Here is an 18,837-nt window from a genome sequence, read left to right on the forward strand (position 1 = left end):
GAGCCTGTTCTGAGTTTTCACTTTTGTATCCGTAATGTAAAAACAATTTCTTATTACTATCTAGTGTTTCATTTAGTTAGAAGCAATACTTAACATGCAACTAACAAAATACATGCTGAGCTTGGAAACCAGTTTGGGGGAAGTAAAAGACTTAGTTTAAGATATTCAGTGACATTATCAAAACAGATATACCCCGAAATTTTTTGAAATTGCAGTTGCAAAAACCCAGTTTTGGCTAATGTTTGAGGGAAGAAAGATTGGGACCAATCCCTGGGAATTTTTTGAAATTGAAATCTTCAAAACACAATTGTAATAATATCTTTGGTAACGTTTAGGGGACCGGCAATCTTTACCCATTGAAGCTCTAAAAACGTAATTTTGGTTGACTTTCAATGATGTTATGTGGAAGAATTTTCGGAAGCTCCTCTCCTGAAAATTTTCAAAATTTAAGCCCTAAAAACTAAATTTTAAACAATCGTTAATGGTAGAGAAGGGGGGGGGGGCGAAGAAACATTCCGCCGAAAATTTTTTGAACTTAGCTTTTGAAAAGGCAGGTTTTAGAGGATTTTCGGTAGTTTGTGGGAGGAGAGATTTGGGGCCACTTTTCGGTGACGCTCTCCCGGAATTTTTTCCAGAATTGAAGCCCTGAAAACGAAAGTTTGAACGATCTTTGGTAATATTGGAGGGGGGGGAGGGGGAGTTCGAACACAACTCGAATTTTTCCGAATTGAATTCCGAAAAACGAAATTTTTCGCAATTTATTTTTGTGAAGGTTCGAAAATTTCCCCCCGCTGGCTGCGGCCTTGCTTGAAAAACATCCCCAACATTTTAAGATATAGAATTAATCCTTCGGGGTGAATGACACCCAAAATGTGTCTTAAGAGCGTACGAAAAAATACATGCTCAAAACTTGCTTCAATATTTAAAATTTATAGAATCCAACAAACGCAGTAGCATTACTACAAGAAGGGGGGTGCTACTTGAATGGGTTTAAAAGTTAATTCAAAGTATAAAAATTTCATTTCAGAAATTATTTTCAGATTTTTTGGTTGTATTAAACGTTGCATATTTATTTTGATTAGGTAACATCCTTGCTTTAAATTACTTTAGAATTCTCGCGAAAATCTTCAAAAATCCCGGAATAAACCCAGTTTTTTCTTTTCTTTGCAATACTACTTATGACTGAAAGGTGGAGGGTGAACGACCTTGAAAACTAATACGAGCGAAGGCAATATTCCACAACAGTATTGCCCAATAATATATGCAGGGCCAATGTCACCTGGTTACCAAAGTATCTGCCAAAGTTGCGAAAAAACTTGCCGGCAGTATTGCCCAATATAATTACCCAACATTGTGAAAAACTTTACCGTTTGGTGGCGGCCGACCCAATTAGACCGATAATGACGAATTTTGTTCTACAAAATTGGCCAGCCCTGCATCTGCCAGTGTTGCAAAAAGCTTGCCGGCATGCATTGACTAATTTTGTTCTGCCAATATCAGCCAATACTGGCGTTGTGTAGTGCCCAATATTGTAAAAAGTAAACCGTTTGATGTCAGCTATCCTAACTTTACGTGATATTGGCCAGTCTTCCAAACATCTTGTTTGCGACATTTTTCATTGCACATTCTTTGTCGTAGATGGAACAAAACCCAGCGCCGGAGCGGCAACTTATGAAGGAGAAAATTTTTAAGTGCACTGCGCACCTTGACGAGACCTGGGAGAGCATAGACATGCGTTTAAAGGCATTTAGTTTCGAAAAATTTCTGGGGTACAGCCTCCTGATTTCCTAGCCCCTCCCTCTCTTGTCAGAAAAAGAGCTAAAAACCCTAGTAGCACATGACGTACGACAATATCGTAAAAATAACAATGCTATATCGCTGTGTTATCGGGTCACAATATAAAACGATGTCTAATCTGACAGAGCGTGCGCTATTGTGACAGTATCGTTACGCGTCATTGTAACGATGACGCAAGTGTCATTATGCAGTCATCCTTTCCCATAGTTACGATATCTTCCTATATCGTTTATGCGTCATTGTAACCATAACGTAAGTGTCATCGTGTCGCAATGCGAGAGGGGTGTAAATCAAAAATTTGAAATTTTTAAATAAAACTGGATTATTTTTTATTTATTCCATTTTATTCATAAAATAACAGTACAGCTTTGAAATATGACTATAATAAAAATAATTTTGTAAAATATCGTTTCTCGTAATATCGTGACGATGACGCGCTATACAGCAAAAACAGTATACGGCAATGACGTACAGATGACGCCACGATATGGTGTGCTACTACGGAAAGCTATCTTTTTAAAACTTGAACTTAGAAAGGTTTCGAAATGGGAAGTTTGAGCGACGAGCATGTTGGGTGCTGGGAACATTTTGGGCTCCCAGCACATTGGGCCCAATGATCCCATCGCCCAAAATGCTCGGCGCCCAATGTTCCAGGCGCTCAATATGCTCGGCGCCCAAAGTTCCTAGATCGGAAAGGTTTACGCTGGAGAGTCACTTACCTTGCCTCTTCTTCTCTGACCTGGCTCAACAGAGCCTAAAATGGCGTTTTTGGGACATCAGTAATTTCTTACAATTTCCCAAGCGATTCCCCCTCCCTCGTCTTGTAATAAAGCCAAAGATAGCTTTAAAATGTTTTAAGGTGTAGATATAAAGACTCCCAAAGTTAATTATTACCTAAAGATAGCTTTGTTTTTAGAGCTTAACTCTTCCTTGGACACCCCCAAACCCTTTTACGTTGAAAGATGTCCCGTAGGAGAGTACTCTCACCCTTCCAAAGTTTCGCTTATACAGGCTAAAATTGCGTTTTTAAAATTCAATATGAAAAAGTTTCAAGAGCAGCGCCATCCCTGACCTTTTAAGTAATACACTATAAAAATCATTTCTAGGCCTTGAATTTCAGAAGTTTTCCGGGGAGGTGTTCCTTTATTCCACCTCCATTTCTCTTGCGTTAATACCAAAAAAAAAAGTCAGACATTGCATGCTTTTGATTTCCATTATGAAAATTTCCAAAGTAGATCCCCCTCTCATTTTCTTCAAAGATAGCGAAAGATATATAGCAGAAAATTGATTTCAGTTTCGATACCGTTACAAAACAAAGTCCGTTTTAAGGTGCAATTTCAAAAAAATTCCGGACTAGAGCCACTTAACTTCTCTTTCAGTAACAAGACATCCCCTTAAGGCTGCTCTTCAGTGGGGAAGAAAAACGATGTCGCTTGAAAATGGGCCTTTTCTTTAAACGAAAGCAGTGTACATCAGTGAAATGATTGACACTTCAACAGCCAATAGAACGAACGGTGGCCGATGAAAGTGTGGATCATGTGACCTGTCACATTTTGCAGGGGGACAGACCGGACGCTCCCCCTGCTGTGCAAGTCAAGGGAGGTATAGCTGTCGGCGAAATGAAACCGCAGCTTTTTACAGACCCTTCCAAGGAAATTCTAGTTCTTTCCCTCTTGAGTCTTGACTACATAAGTAAAAGAAAAATAACTCAATGTAAAAGGCGCGAAATTTTACATTGCCGCGCATTTTGCAATCCTACTTGTGATATTAATTTATTTGTATTCGCGCTAAAATTAATTTTGAAACAAAGATTTTTTCCCCCATTAATACGGTTTCAGATCTCATCTAGGAAAAATTAACGAATGAATGAATATTTGCAATAAATAAATTCATAAATTCGTTTTATTTTTAGAAAAATGTTCGTTATTGAAAATTGATGATTTCAAAAAAGGAAGGAAAAAAAAGATAGTCTGCATGACCACACTGAATTTTAACGAAATGAACTCCAAATTCTAACCAAAAAATATTCTTTAAAAATGGATGATCCTACTTAATATATTTGAAAAATCGAGTGCCGAATAAAACTGGGGACTAACTAGTTATCGGTTGGCGAAATTTTTTCGCTTCCTCTGCCTGTTTGCCACTCTCCCCAACCCCATCCGAGTTGCCAGAAAACATTCTTCTTAAAAATGAAACTAGATCCTCTTTGCATAGTTAATACTTGATTGTACAATAAACATTAATACCACTAATTAGTTACATTAACCTTTATTTGAACTAATAATATTTATATTTTAGTGCTAAATTAAATACTACTTTGTTGGTTAGTTATCTGTTTTACAAATGCAGTGGCGAATAGAAAAATATGTGGCTACTATAATTGCCTTTTCTCACCACTGGTGACCAGAAAATTCCCCTAATCTTTATCTTTGAATCCTTTTCTTTTTGAAAAAATATTTATTTATCTAATTTTATATGTAGATGAGAAGGCTACGATAGCATTTCTCAATGGGTTGTTATGGTGAAAGTTCTTTCAAATTGAGCATAACAACGGCAAAGTCGCGGACGGCTACGGATAAGGATTTCCTGAATTTGAAAAATTAAAGATTTTTCTGTGATCTTTGTTTGTATGCAGGGGTGCTCACCCTGCTCCAAGCTCAAAGGCAAAAATCACTCCTTCCCCCACTCTCAATGTTTGTAAACTATCTTGCGTTGAAATTTTGGAATAAAACTAAACCTAGCACTTTTAGAGTTTCAGATTCCCAGTTACTAAATTCGGCAAAATACATGAGGTATTACATACACTATATGACCAAAAGTATTGGGACACTTTCAAAAATTCACAATTTTACGGATTTCTCGAGAAATAAAAGACCAATTGCTCTCTGCTCTGTAATTTTTTTTCTCATGAAAAGTATACTCCAGACGTCAAATCCAATAACAATTAAGTCTGCTATTCATTTAGGGGACCAGCAACAAATAATCCGTTCTTATCATGAATCACTCTGTAACGATGGCAGGAAAGTGTTGCCAGTTTGCTAACAATCCCTTACCATTCGTCGCCTATCCTAGAATTATAGAAATTCGGCTCATTAGATCGCTGATAACTTTTTAAAATTTAAAGAAATTGCGGTGGAATTTTTTTCGTGGATTGTAGAATGTATCTGAGCTTTGAATTATGAACGTCATAAATTGCTATCTTTCGTGCATGCGCAGTGAAAAATTAATAGCTTTAATTGTTCATTTTTCATCAAATTTTCAATATTTTAACTTCAAATTTTATTATTATGTTTCTCTAAAATGCTGTCAAATATTCTAAAAGTTTAGTAACGTTTGACGAAATACTCTGCGTAATATGAGGCGAAAACCGTCAAAATTTTTTTGCATTTTCGGAAGAAATGCTTATATTTCCATGGGTATAAGAGATATTTTCACAAAAATATAAAAATAAGTTTTTGATAGATTTTTAACTCATTTCTGAAAATTATAGCTTATTCCCAGCAATTTGCAATGAAAAATGATCAAAAAACTTTTTTCCTCAATTTGTTGTCGGTCCCCTAAATGAATAGCAGACTTAATTTTTATTGGAAAATGACAACTAGAGTATACATTTTATGCGAAACAAATTATAGAGCAATTGGTCTATTATTTCTCGAGAAATCCCTAAAAATGTGAATTTTTGAAAGTGTCCCAATGCTTTTGGTCATATAGTGTATATAGTGCTTCTACTTCAACACATTGAGATTTTATTAAAATTTCCTAATAAGTCTTGTGAGTGTCTGATCCTCGTTAGTTGTCATGATAAATATTAAGGGTTGTCCTTTTTCTCAGGAGGCACGAAAATATTACCTACATGTATATCTGCCTGAAAAAAAAAAAAAAAAAAACCCCGAAATACTTAGGTGAAAAAAAATCTCAACGCCTCGCTCTGCCAGATTTTAAAGTTTTTATCGCTCTGCCTCGTTTTCATGCATCTTGCATTTAATGAATCAATAATAAAAAATAAAAAAAGGACAAGAAACAGATTTGCAGGAAATACATAAAGTTAAAACAAAAATGAAAATGAACAGCTTACATTTAGGAAAGAAATTATAAGTACAAGTAAGGGTTCACAATTTAAAAAGAAAAAAAAAGAAAAAAAATCAAGACAAACTTTTTCTTTTTAAGTTCTGTGTTACGCACTTCTGTGCCGAAAAATTATCGCATCGTGTCTTCAGTCACAGAATAAAATGAATGTTCTAATCAAATGATTATCAAGTAATTTTCATTCGTATAGAACAAAAATCTTTTTTGAGATCCCACATTTTCTATTCTATTGACTCTTAATTCCTAATAATATGTAAATACAGCGAGAGAAAGGATTTAGCTACTTGTTTAGGAGAGGGAACCATTTCTATATTTAATTAACATGATCTTTATCGTAAGCATACTATTTACTCAGAAATACTCCCTATTTTCCCAAGCACTCTCTTTGGGGGCTATGCCTTTTAATTTTCACGAAAATAAAATTTTCAAAATGCACTTTTAGACGAACTCTGGTAGTATTTGGAAGTAAGTAAGAGGTCCTGTGATCTTCCACCAGCAAATTTTTGAACTTGAAACGCCAAAAACACAATTTCAGGTTCTTCAATTATGTTAGGAAACGAGGAGTTCGGAAGCTTTCCCCGAAATTTTTCGAAATAGTCTAAAAACGCAGTCTTAGTGTGATGTTGGGGGGAGGCAAAATTTTCAAAGTGTTATAAACATGATTGTAGGCCATTTTTAGTAACGTTGGGGACATTCAGGTTTTTGAAATCAAAGTTCCAAAAATGCAATTTTAGACGACTTTTTTTTTTTTATGGTCAAAGAAGGACTTTTCAGAAACTCCCTTCCCGAATTTTTTTGAAATTAAAGCCATAAAAACGAAATGTAAGACGATCTTTAATGATGTTTTTTGAAGGGAGGGGGGGGGGGGGTGTGCTTATGTGACCTGAAAACCTTTATGCCTGTAATTAATTTTTTCTACATTGTATTAAAATGCTGATCTAGCTTCTGAGAATGAAAATAGAAAACAGTGAAAACTTGTAACCTTCATTCTATATTGTTCACATCTTAGTTAGCTTTGTCAGCAACATAAGGCTGAAAACGTCATTAAAACTAACACATACAATGCTTAGTAATTCTACCACGGTGTGTTTTTTATATTAACCGAATCATATTAAATTGCTAATATGTTTTTCATGATTTTCTATGTATTTAATGAGTATGTTGGTGTAAGGAATGTTTTCCGCGACTGAATAAACGTTTTTGAAAAGTATTTTTATTCTACAAAAATACAGCTTCCAAATTCTTATAAAGATTAAAAAAAAAAAAAAAAAAACTATTTCTATTGTGAAAATTTTCTGAAGACATCAGAAAGCCTTCTGTATTTTTGTTTTCTTGTCAGTCTTGAATGTCGGTATTAGTAATCTGGAAATTTTGTATTTGGATGAAATTTTGCTTTTTAATTTCATGCACATTGATGTTTTTTTCCTGAAATGTAATTTTACACCCCTCCCCCCTTTTAAAAGTAAAATCTACTTAAGTTAAACATTGAATGAACACAAACGATTAGTAACCATGGCGACGAAAATTTGACTTCTTAGTAAATATTAAAACAACGAGCTAGAGTTATTCTTGTCATCATGACAATCTGAAAAATCAGAGCAACATCAGCTTTGTTCAAGTAAGGATAATAAGCATTCGCAATTGCTCAAAAAAAAAAAAAAAAAAACTTATTTTTTTCTGGAAGAATAAATATTGTCCTGAATTTTAGTAGTTTTCCAAAAATGATAGCACTGTTGGAGAAATAATATTTAAGCAACGTACTTCAAAAAATATAAAACATGTTTTTAAATTGTAAATACTATTTGTACAAGCTTGATTCGCTCTGAAAAGTATGGAATAACACAAGTACATGATTGCTTGATTAAAACACTCAAAACCTGCAGTTAATCACAATATCCATATGTTTAAGCTATTTCCAAAACAGCTAATTAAAAATAAGTGTTTTAACTTTTTTTTTTTTTCATTGTTTCTGGCAATAAATAAAAATTTGGGGTAAAACGCAGGAATTATGACACAAAATGTAAGCTAGAAAATAGTCTTTAATAAAAATAAAATTAACCACGGTTCGCATTGCTGCGCTGGAAAATAAAAATTATGCTATTTTGTTTCTCACGTAATGTTTTAAAAACGGTATAATATCGTACATGTCTTAAAAGAAGGAGTAATATTGCGACCCCATAAGAAACGTTTCACGATTCTATTTGGGGTCAAATTATGCATCGTTTTCCTCCTTAGGAATTTTCTAAAGAGAAATACAGTAAAATCCTATTACAACGCATACTAATGCAACGAAATACTTGTTTCAACCAAATAAATTTCCAATCCCGATTCCGAAATTCGATGGATTTTACTGTATATTATGAATTACATGTTCAATGTGTATCTACCTTCTAAAGAAATTTGACGAGTCTGGCTTTTAAAGACACAAATAATTTTCAAAAACGTTTGTTGAGCTGTGGAAAGCACTTTATGTGTGTACCATTTGTAGTAACATAAAACACATGTAAAAACGATGCAAAATACCTAGTATCTGGAATACGATTTAATCTAGATATAAAAATATTTTTCGACTGGAAGGGAAAAATGTCAACTTTTCGCATTCGACAGCATTGTAACAATGTTCATTATATTGTAAATAAACAATTTGACTCAGAAATATTCCTTTCAAATCTATTTCTTTTCAAACTACAAATTTGAAAAAAAAAAAAATGTTGCTAATTTAACAGCTAATAGCACGCATCTACATGGATTCACTTTCAAAAGCACTTGATTCTTCACGAAAGCCTTAGGAAAAGAGGAAAGAAGAAAGGACGACCAGCGAAGGTCATTGAGGGGAACTAATGAGAGGGTAATAAATCTTACACCCCATTAGTGTTTACCCCTCAAAAAGGGGAGGTCACTATTCTAAGGCGGGGCAAATGCAAAAAGTGAACGTATTTTGAAATTTTTTTCAATAGTTAGAACATGATATTTGTTTATAAAATGGTCGCATTATTTCAAACAAGATCTCAAAAGAGAGCTGAAAATATTTTGCGTGTCAGGGCGTTCTTAAAATTTCGATAGCACGAGTTGCAGATGTTTTACAGAGCGAAATGTCCAACAGTACCTCGTTTTCGAAGAAATTCATTTTTTCTCGAATTTTAAAAAATCGGAGAATGGACACATCAAAAAAGTAAAAACTAAAAGAAACAGACATGGTCTTGAAAAATACTCAGAAAAAAAAACGGATCCGAAAACTTTACAGGAATTTGTAAAACAAGCTCCAACTTTCCCCGTAGGTTAACATTAGATCCGAATCTTTCAGACTCTCAGTGAAGAGCACCCTTAACATCACCAAAAGATCATAGGCGGCTGTACCAAAAAAAGGGGTTAAACGAAGTGTAAAGGTTGGGAGGGGGGGGGGTAACCACTGAAGCTTTTTTTTTTATTATTATTCGTGAAATTGGGCTATAGTATTCCTGGCTTTTAATACTACTGATTCATTTTACTTCTTAAACTGCAAAATATGGCCTCGAAATTCGGGGCGGAGAATCACTTTAGATTTTTCCTTTCAATTTTAAAATTCCATTTTTATGAAATAAGATGAGTAATGTCCCTTTATTTGGAATATTTAGTTCATACTTTCGTGAAATAAATCAATTTACTCTATAAAAAATTAAAAAATCATTTTTCAATCGGTGTCTTTGTTCATCCTCTTATATTAACAAAAACCACCAAAAATTGCAATTTTAGTTTAACTCGTTACCTTCAAATTACTAATAGATTCACCTCCCCCCTCCCTTTTTCCTGCGATTAAATCTTAAAATTTTATTAAAAAACTTGAAGGAATCAAAATGGTGGATTCAGGGCCTGGTTTTAGTGGTGGTCCTTTCCAAAAAAGGAAGGGGGAGGCCGTCATTTAGGGATTCAGGAGGAGTAATTGCCCCCACCCCCATGTGCTAGGTCGAATCTTTTTTTTTTTTTTTTTTTTGAAGTTCGAAATTTTATGTCAATGAAACGTTGACCCAGAGGCGGCGACTGGGACTGAAAAGTGCGGGGGGGGGGGGGGGGCAAAATAAAAACCTAAAAGCCATAGGATTTTTAGCGGCAGCAAAAAAATGAAAAAAAAAAGTGTAAAATTTTGTTAGGGCTGGTTTTGAGAGCAGATGAGGGGTAATTGATGTGAACTCACTTATTTCTTAAGATGTTGATGAATTTTGTACACAATAACTTTCTTCGAAGAAACACTTAGACTTACAATAGTTACCAGAAGTTTTTTGAGATGTCATAAAAGGTTGGTAAAAATTTCATTAAACAACTACACTCCTGTTTGTGAACATTGCAACACCATGAAGGAAGCATCATAGTTGAATAAAATTCAATACCCAGTTGAGTGATAATGGTACAAATAAATGATTACATTTTCAAACCAAACAAACAATAAAAAGAGATAGAAAATTTTGTGGGGCCACCACGCGTCGCAATAAGAGCTGCTACACGACTCGACATGGAGTGAAACAAAGTTTGAATATCTGCCTGCGGAAGAGAATTCCATATTGTTTGTATGCGCAACCAAAGTTCGTCTGTCGAAACAACAGGACGAGGATCACGAACGAGACGCCGTCCAACGAAATCTCACACATGTTCAATCGGTGACATATCCGGGAAATATGCAGGCCAAGGAAGAAGTTGTACCTGCTGCGAATCAAGGTAGGATTTGACAGTCCTGGCGACATGTGAACGGGCATTATCCTGCTGGAATACAGCCCCTGGCAATCCTTCAGGAAAGGAATAACTTGGGGCTGTAAAACATTGTTTATGTATCGAATACTGTTCAAATTGCCCACAATTCGTAGCAATTATGATCGTCCATGATATGCTATGGCACCCCAGACCATAACTCCGAGTGTTCGTCCATGTGGCGTTCGATAATGCACTCCGGAATGTGCCGTTCACCGGCATAGCGCCTGACACGAATTCGGCCATCATGGTGCCACAAATTGAAGCGGGATTCGTCTGTAAAGACGAGCTGCTGCCAATGAGCACGCCAGCTCCTATGCACATTGGCTCATTGTAGCCTCAGGCGGCGATGGTTTTGCGTAAGAGGAATCCTGTATAAAGGAATCCTTGCGCGCAGCCTACGCTGTAGCAAACGTCTCCGAATTGATGAAGCACACAATGAAACACCTGTAGCTGTTGACCACTGTGCTGCCAATTGTCTAGAAAAAGCTGTGCGGTCTGTCAGCGCCATACGCACCAGGTGTCTTTCATCGCGAGCTGACGTCACATTTCGGGATCCACTCCCAGATTTCCGAGCTGTCCGACCTTCGTCCGTCCACTGCTTCCAAACATGCATGATTGTGCTGCTGTTCTGCTGCACAAGAGCGGCTACTGCACGATAAGACAATCCAGCTTCACGAAGGTGAACTATTCTGCTCCATTCAAACTCCGAAATTTGCTCAAATTATCGCTTTCTTTCGTCGAAGAGGCATAGTAAAGATTCAGTTACTCTAGCATATAATCACCGATAATCATACACGCCTCGCTACAGCCGTCTACTTATATTCGGTTCGATCCGCAGTTCAGAGGAAACTGCTCAGCATACGCATGCGCTACCGGTCTGCAATTCTGATCATTTGCATATCATGCCGTACTTTACATTTCCTGCAATTTTCAGCTCACTCGCGTAAGTCATTCGTGGTGTTGCAATTTTCCCAAACGGGAGTGTATTTAAGTAAAACAATTGATTTACTAATATCTAAACAATGAATACATAAACTAAAAGTTACTGCTTGTGATAAATAATGTTCCGTAAACAGATATACAAAGTAAAACAAAGAATTATGTTCAAAAAATTTTGACATTTCTGTTTTTTTTTTTATATTTTTTATTTTATTTTTAGATTTGGTTTCTAAATAGGATAAAATAAATAAATGAACCATAGAAAAATAACCCCCATTCCCCCCCCTCCCCCGAATCGCCGCCACTGCGTTGCCCTTATAACCTCACATGCGCCACGAAAATATTTAGGCGTCCAGCAAAAGGTATAAAATTTATAATTCCTTTCAAAAATGTTATTTAAATAAAATATCAAGTTCAAAATTTAACTTAAATTTGAAAAAGTCTATATATTGAGCACCATGTGGGAGACATTAATATATTGCAGGAGAGCTAACATTTCTATTCAACGCTTATCGGCTTAACTGTTTATATTGTTCAGCTTGATAACTTTTTGAAGGAAATTTCAAAATATAGGTCTCTTGCGTATCACCTAAATATTTTTGTGGCACATGTGTGGCCAACTTTTTATCATCATGAAATTTCGAACTGCAAAAAACTTTTTTTTTTTCGATACGGCCTAGTACAGTGCTGGTTCACACTTTCAGGCTCAAGTCGGCACGGATTGTCGTTGTTCAAAGTATATGAAACTTTTTTACAATTGTTTTTGCCCAAAAGGAAAAACATGAGGCTGTTCGTCTTGAAAAATCTACTTTCGTTTTCTTTTTGGGACACCCCAAATATGCATGCGTGTGTGTACACACATGCGATATTGGCATTCTTTCCATCTTAAAATTTTGAAGCTTTTTTTCCGATTGGGTTCAAAGCCCCCCCCCCCCCCTCCAAGAGAAAAACGTCCAATTCCCCCCCCCCCTAATGCGGGGAGGACAAGGCGATCAAGCGCTCTCTCGCGGAAATTTAACGTGGACCAAAACGCATTTTTAAGCAGGCTTTGCTTAGAGGATGAGATTATTATAGGGCACTTAGCCCTTGTAGCAAACATATAATACAGGGAAAGTGGGATCCATTCTCTTAAACTTATTAATAATACTTAGTGCAAAAATTCCTATAGAAGTGTGCACTTTAGGTGAAACTATAATTGAAGTTTAATGAGTATAAGTAATAAACACTAACCTGGAAACGCTTCTGTGAAAAATGTTGCTTGAACTCCCTAAAACATTATTTTTTGGAAATTTGTTTTGCCTTTAATTCTGTGACGCAGAAAACGAAGCCCAAAAATGTGCAAAACCAACCATACTGTGATGACAGGATTGCCATTTGCCACTCAATTATAGGTAAAAAATTCTTCGAGTTTACCCTGTGTGAGTAGCAGCATCACAACTGAGCAAACACTAATCCAGTATAATTTCGATTTAACGATATCAAATTTACGGATTCCCTCAATTAAATGATACATTTCACTGGTTCGGATTTAACTTTATTGAATATATATATGCTGCTCGATTTAACGATAACTTTCTCCAGTCCCTTGGCAATTGTTAAATCGGTGTATTTGTATAAGAAAATGAATGTCCTAAAAGTTTCATAAAAACTTTTAGGACATTAATTTTCTATTAAACTTTTAAGACATTAATTTTAGGACGGAGGGAAAATATAAATTAATAAATTAAAGAGGAAATGAAGAATTCATTAAAACTGAAATAAATAGCATGGTGACTGAATATTTATATATTTAACTTTTTATTTTTTTAAAAAAAAAAGCTCTCTTTAAATCATTCATTGCTTGTACCTTAAAAGAAAAACACTAAAAGTTAGCAGAACAGTATATTGAAGACTAATCTCATGATCTCTAAATTAAATTAGCATAAAATTCAAGATGCATGTCAAATAAAATATTCAAGACCATTTGATTTTACGATAGATATTTTAAAATTTACTCAAACAAAAACCTGGGGGAAAAAATGTGTATGTTAAAGCAAAATTGATTTTTATTTTAGTCTATTCATTTAATTTTAACTTTTATTTAATTATTAGTAGCTTATACATTTAGCAACTTCCATTTCTGAAACGTCCTGCATTTTAAGAAAAATTTGCAAAATTCCCTAGTTTTTTCCTTTTTTTTCGCGGGGGGGGGGGGGAGATTTTGAATTCCTTGTATTTTCTGGTTTTTCTATGGTATGGCAACCCTGCGTGACATGATTAGTGTAAATAGGTACAAAAGCTTGATGGATATTTAAGTTTTACGGGTGTGACCCACTTTCCCCAACGAACAAAATCTAAGAAGACATAATATAGTAAACTTTATTCTTCATTCTGTTTTTAATAACGTAGTTGACTCTCTTTTGTCCTAAATGATAAATAGCTGAAAAAAACTACCAATGAAAACAATTATATATTTTTTATTATGTTATTTTTCCATTATATTGATTAAACTTTTTGGAAAACCAGAACTAGTTAGTGTTCCAAATATTTACTGGCGAGTTAGAAAACATAAAGCATAGTAGTGACAGAAATGTACATAATGTGATTTTGTAGAAATGGCAGTCTCTGGAACCTTGAAGTGAGAATCTTTACTTATCCTTATCAAAAGCTAAAATTGAAGGAAACTGACATCCTGAGTTTCCAGTCAAAAGAGTCATTGGGATTCTACCTTATTCCCGAAATATAGCAGCCAACTAATTGTTTTTTTCGTTTATCTTGATGGTTGTGTAAAGTCATCCCTGGCTATTTGATAAAATTCTTGATAATTTAACTTTATCACTATCTTTTTGCACTGAGGAATTCTTTTCTCAACTTCTCTGATAAAGAAAAATTGTGACAACATAAAATAGGTCAGTTAGAATGAGTCAAAAAGCACAAGCAGAGGAAATGGCAGTTAATGAAACCCAATTTCTCTGCTATGTGCCATTCAGTGGGTACAAAAATATAAGCTTCTTGGGAAAGTGGAGTGAAAAAAAACATACATTATGAAATCAAATTTATTAATATATGAATACATTTTAACAGAATAGAATACAGTAACGGCTTTGCAACTTGTTCAATCAGAAAAAAGGTTTTTTAGTAGTAACTGCAACAAAACTATCTTTTTTTTCCTGCAATTGTTAGTAAACAAGTTCCTATACTAATTCATCCTTTACACTTCCAGTTAGTTCTAATTTGGTTACAGTACTTTTACTACTGTTGCATTTTTTCTCTTGCTAAAGTCTTTGGTAAATAAATTACCTTTCGTAGCTTTCTGCCATTTGCACCTATCATCATTATTGCATTTTTTAAAATATGTTTATCTACTTTAGAGAGTTTATACTTTCTACTTGGGGCTAATTTCTTCAATATTAGTGAAATTAATATTGCTTGGAGAGAATTGTAACATAAAAAGATTTATAAACTAGTTCACACAATGATTGAAAATATTTTTTTCATCATACAACAAATAGATAAGTGTGAGGCATATAACTATATGATGTTTGCTGCAATATATTTAAAATGTGTTTCTGGAATTTCTAGAAATTTTTCTAGGTCAATCTTTATCTATCCAAAAATTAAAATTCAAGAAATTGATGCCAGTTATAGTAGCTTCAAGTTAAAAGGGTTTCTGATAATCGACATTCTACCCTACTTCAAAACAGCTCAATAATATAAACAACGCTAACTTTCTTACTAATCTAAACTCACCAACTTATAAAGCATTAATTGTAATTAAAAGAAATACATAGGATTAACGTAATTTAAAACATAGAGTACGAGTATTTAAAACACAGTATTATATTAATAGGAGTGACTTAACAGCATGCAGTAAAGTGAAATATAAACTGCTATAACAATAAATAAGATGATTTAGGACATGAAGACAGCTGTTTTTTGATCCAGACCAAGAGCGGAACACGTCCAGGGGTACTGCAACAATACTTTGAATGTAAGGCACCAAGAGAAAATGTGTCGACAAGGATGCACTGAAAAGTACAAGCAGAGGAAATAGTAGCTAAAATGAAACCAAATCTCTCCACTATGTGTCATTCAGTTTTGAGCAGTCACAAAATTTCAGGAACCTGGAGGGTAAAAAAGAAAGCATTCATTTTTAAGTTAAAATATATGATAAATATAAATCAATAACATATAGTTGATCTTAATTTGTTCAACCAGAATATTTTTTTTTTTTTTTTTTTGTAGTTTTTGCATTAAAATAGTTTTTTATCTGCTAATATCAGAAAACAAACCCTTTCTAAAATTTAATATTGATTCGAAAGATCTGTAGTTTGAAAAATACACAAAGAGAAATTAGAATGGAAACAATATCAACAAAACAAAGGTGTTATGCAATTCAGTAAATAATATAATTATTATTCAGTAAAATCTTGGATTCCCGAACAAAAAATTTACTTCACCTATAAATGAAAGCAACACAGCACCATAAACTAGCATAGAAGGATACAATTTTGAAGCAATGCATTACATTTTGTAATCAAGGGTCCACTGTACATGGTTTAGGGCCCTGAAGACCACTGTTCCTTGATCCAGACCGAGAGCCGCGCACCCCTGGGGTAGAGAATAGAAGAATGTATGGCACCAACAGAATATACATCGATGAGGAAGCACTGAAAAACACAAGCAGAGGAAATGGTAGCTAAAATGAAACCAAATCTCTCCACTATGTGTCATTCAGTTTTGAGCGGACACAAATTTCCGGAACCTGGAGGGTAGAAAAAAGCATTCATTTTTAAGTTAAAATACATGATAAATACAAATCAATAACATATAGTTGATCTTAATTTTTACAAACAGAACTTTTTCAATAAAATATTTTTTTATCTGCTAATATATATGTCAGAAAACAAACCCTTAAACAAAATCATTCTCTTCACTTCCAGTTGTTTTATTTATTTCATTATACCAGTTGAATTATGTTGCATTACTTTGATTTCAGTTATTCTTTTGCTTAAGAAAATTTCAGTAATTTGCACCTAACTCATGCTTTTGCAAATTTTTAATCTGATACTCTTCCTAGACCTAGAAACACTTCTTTGAACCACTTTTTTCTATTCTAAAATTTAAACTTGATTCGAAAGATCTCTAGTTGCAACACAAACTAGCAAAGAATCATACAATTTTGATGCAATACACTACATTTTATAATCAAGGGTCCACTGTATATGGTTTAGGGCCCTTTGAGACCTGCTACATGTTGCTGTGCTTGAGTCCCAAGTGAAGCTGATATTTTGTTTGACTCGGGTTGCACTTTCTGAAGAAAGGCACCCTTTACGAGGAGAAACCCCTCGGCTCCCCTCATGTGCCAGTCCATCAGCAACTTCATTTCCATAAACATTTACATGTGACGGTATCCACTGAAAAGTAATTTTAGGACGTCTGTAAAAGTAATGTCTGTCTACCTGTTACTATCAGAAAGATTTTCATAACATACAGCACTAGCCAAATGTATATAAAAACAGCACATTTAAGATCCGTTACAAAATGACATCACTATTCACAGAATACAGCAAATTTTTCATTAAAGAAAGTTGAAGAATTTACAAAATACAGCAAGAGAAACAAATTGAAAAGAAAAGAGTATTAACAGAACAAATGTATTTTCCAATAACATAAATACACATGTATTCAGGAAGAATTGCTTTTTATAATGAATGACATTTTAGTAAATTAAGGTAGCACAAGTAAAGATTATGTATTAAAACAAGGATAAAATAATTACTAATGTACACACAATTGTTCATACTATATAATTCACATTTCAAAACTATTTCCCCCAGAAATATTCCAATTAAAAAATTTGTTTAATTAAGCTGCGATGTCTATAAAGTAACACACACAGGTAGGTTACAGGATTTTAAATTTCTCCTTATTAAAACACATAATTAAACAATAATATTATCGAGACAATTCATACGGATTGACTTCCATTAAAATGCAGATACTACTAAATATTTCACTTTTTACACATATTAATTTCGTTTGAGATGTTAATAAGAGCAATTAAAATGACTTACATCGAATAACTTTAAATTCTGGTTCATTCTTGAATTGACAATATCAATTTCTTACTTCAGTCGTTACATCGGAATGACGGGTCATAATCAAGAAAAAACACACACTTGGTTTCGTAATTTGTTCAATCAGGTTTTTTGTATCTCTCACTATGAGATAACACAAACCCTTTAAAATAAAAACAATCCATTCTCTTCTCTTGAAATTGTTTTATTTGATGATACCAGTTGTACTTGTGTTGCAGAACTTTGACTTCAGTTGATTCTTCTGCTAAGGCAGTTTTCAGCAATATGTACCTAACTACTGTTTCTGCAAATTTTCAATCTGATCCTCTTACTAGAGTAAAAATCAACTCTTGGAGCTACTTGTCTCTATACTTGAAAGACCTGCAGTTTATAAAATATACCAACAGAAATTAGAACGAAAAGAATAGCAACATAACAAAGGTATTAGGGAATTCAAAAAAAAAAAAATATAAATATCATTCAGTGAAACCTGATTATCTTAACATACAACATTTTCCAAAAATAAATAAAAGCAACACAGAAATATAAACTAGAAACACAGAGCATATAATTTTGAAGCAATACATTACATGACAATCCAAGGTCCAAGTGCCACAGTTTAGGGCACCGAAGAATGCTGTTTTTTGATCCAGACCAGGAGCCGAGCACCCCCAGAGGTATTACAGCGATATACGAATGGATGGTAACAAGAGAAAATACCTCGATCCATGGATGAGAAAACACCGAAAAAAAAACAAGCAGAGGAAATGGCAACTAAAATGAAACCAAATCCCCCTGCTGTGTTTCATTCAGTTTGGAGAGGACACAAAAAACGTACTTCAGGAACCTGGAGAGGAAAAAAAGCATTCAATATAAATCAAAATTTATAATCAAGAAAAAACACACACTTGGTTTCGTAATTTGTTCAATCAGGTTTTTTGTATCTCTCACTGTGAGATAACACAAACCCTTTAAAATAAAAACAATCCATTCTCTTCTCTTGAAATTGTTTTATTTGATGATACCAGTTGTACTTATGTTGCAGAACTTTGACTTCAGTTGATTCTTCTGCTAAGGCAGTTTTCAGCAATATGTACCTAACTACTGTTTCTGCAAATTTTCAATCTGATCCTCTTACTAGAGTAAAAATCAACTCTTGGAGCTACTTGTCTCTATACTTGAAAGACCTGCAGTTTATAAAATATACCAACAGAAATTAGAACGAAAAGAATAG

The sequence above is a fragment of the Uloborus diversus genome, chromosome 9 (genome assembly GCF_026930045.1).
Source record: "Uloborus diversus isolate 005 chromosome 9, Udiv.v.3.1, whole genome shotgun sequence".
NCBI classification, from domain to species: Eukaryota; Metazoa; Arthropoda; class Arachnida; order Araneae; family Uloboridae; genus Uloborus; species Uloborus diversus.